Genomic DNA, 2530 nt, shown 5'->3' on the forward strand with positions numbered 1-2530 from the left:
TCCTTAGAGGCTTCCAGAGGCTCTATCATCCAATTATGGGATTCCCTCTGACCTTCAAATTTTGCCCACATTACCAAATATTCATTTCCTCTGACTTCACAAATATTGAAATTCTGGAAAGAGGACATCCCAAAGCATTGACTTTGGGGGCACATAAATTCAGTTCTGGCATTAAAGAGAATAACTTGGTGACATATACACCTAGCTGAGGGGAGCTGGGAGGGGAGGAGAGCTGGGGAGGTGTTCGTGCATTATGCAAACCGCATTATCCTGGCTCTTCATAGAGCCCTCCAGGTTGCTGCTGGAGCCAAACCCTGGCTAAATTTTTTTCACAGGGCCCCTTGGGCCTTGGAAAGTGAAGGAAACCATCACTTGGGGAACAGAAGAATATGATTTCAGGTATTTGGCCTTATCTCGTCCAGATTTTGTCAAGCCGGGGCAGTGGCAAAGCTGGGGGCCTGAGGAACAAGTGAGTCCAGAGTTGGGCACCTGGGGGCAGGAAGCTGGAGGTCGGGCCTCCACCCACCCATAGTTCCTGGACATTTATCCTATGAAACTCATTCAAGGCTTTATCCTGGGCTGTGGAATTCTTCCACATTTTCATCCCAAACGGAATACATCCCTACGGCAAGCCCAGAGGAAATTGCAAGTTCATTTGGAAGAAGAGCAGCCGCGGGTGGCTGGACAAATGGTCACATTTAGGGCTGGTAGGCACTTCCTGGGGTTGTTCCCTCGACCCCGGGTACTGGAATCCTCCTGGCCGGCATTGATGCAAGAGTGGCCGGGCAGCTGGAAATTTTTCGACAAACACGGAGAGTTTTCAGACAGGGAGGAGAAGGCCGAGCACTGGATGTCCGCAGGCGCCAGATCTGCCTGCGCTGAGGCTTGGAGGAAGGGGGTGTTCACGGCCCTGCTCCTCCCGCCCTCCATCGGGACTGGGGCAGTAGTAACCCTTTCCTTGGGACAGGGCTCTGCCTAGCATGCCTCAGGAGTTCCCGCGGAAACCATGGAACAAGGCGCGCCGAGGCACACAGAGGGATGGCGACCAGGACCTGTTTTGCTGCGCAGGTGGGATGGGGGGAGGGACTCAATAGGCCCCCGCCGCGCACTCACAGGGACCCACACAGAGACACACAGGCACGTGAGAGACATGCAGGCTACCAGCTACTGCAGCGCTTTGTGGGTAAAGCCACGCAAATAAATTTCCCCGTCTCCTCCATAGGGCAGAGCAAAGTGAGGAGCCGCAGCCTGCCTCATTCTGCCTGTGGGGGTGGTGGGGCGCTGGACTCGGGAGAAAAGTTGCCTAGTGCTAAGTTTCGCTGACCAAACCGCTGAAAGCCGAAACGCCTTCTCCTCCATTTGTCCGCTTCAGCCCGGAGTAGGCAGAGACCTCCATTGCAGGCAACGTGTCGCCCTCGCTGCTCAGTCCTATGGAAGTCAAAACCGTCAGGCCTCCGGCACGTCACGGCTAGGTGTGCCTTCGAGGGAGCCTCCGGGAGCCAAGGAGATCACCCCAGCCTCCCCTCGCCCACCCCCTGCTAGGTGGGGAAGGTGGCAGTTTCTCAGATTCTGGTTGTCGCAAATTCCCCTGACCGCCTCCGCACCTCGGAGGGGACCAGAAAGAAAACCCAGTCGTTCCGGGCTCATTTCTCTGGCTGCTCTCTTTCCCTAATCTGGAGGCGGATGTCGGCTTAGTGGAGGCTGCAGTTAGCTCAGAGCAGGCGAAGTAAGAGGCTGTACACGCCAGAGCCTCCTTTTCAAGGTACCAGAGGCCAAAGTAACCGGAGAATGACCCTGGATTCCACGCCAGAGCTAAGGGGTCCGAAGAGGGGCGGGGCAGGAACCGGGGCCCGAGGCGGGGGATTTTCCCTTGGCATTTGGAGACTCGCACTTTAATCCACTGAGCTTTAACCTGCTCCCGGACCCCACCGTACCTCTCCTTAAGCGGACGCTAAGGCAGACTCCCGGTCCGCAGGATGGGCCGGGCCTGGGGGGGCGCTGGAACAAGAAATGGCGCGCAAGAGAAGGTAGAGGCTGAGGTCAACGCACCCTCCTCGGGTTTGCTTGAGCCCTTATCCTCCCCGCCAGCTTTATCCTCCTTTAAGAGGGCAGAGCTGGCAGAAGGACTTCGCGCTCAGCCCTCCACATACGATGAAGTGATACTGCTTTAAAGATGGCCGAGAGGACCCTAAACCCTCAGGGAAATAGCATCCCCTCTTCTTCAGCCTCCAGCTAAAGAAGGGAGGGGGCGACGGAGGCATTGTACGCTCCATGGCCTTTGTGAAGTTCGAAGTACTGGGTTCTAAGGCAGATTTGAATTGCAGGTGTTCGGGCCCTGAGAGATTTAAAAATAAGCCTGTTTATTTATTTATTTGAGACAGAGCCTCAAGCTGTCGCCCTGGGTAGCATGTGGTAGCATCACAGCTCACAGCAACCTTCAACTCCTGGGCTTAAGCGATTCTCTTGCCTCAGCCTCACAAGTAGCTGGGACTACAGGCGCCCACTATTTTTTGGCTGTAGTTGTCATTGT

The sequence above is a fragment of the Otolemur garnettii genome, unplaced genomic scaffold (assembly GCF_000181295.1).
Source record: "Otolemur garnettii isolate 467f Iridium unplaced genomic scaffold, OtoGar3 scaffold00045, whole genome shotgun sequence".
NCBI lineage: Eukaryota > Metazoa > Chordata > Mammalia > Primates > Galagidae > Otolemur > Otolemur garnettii.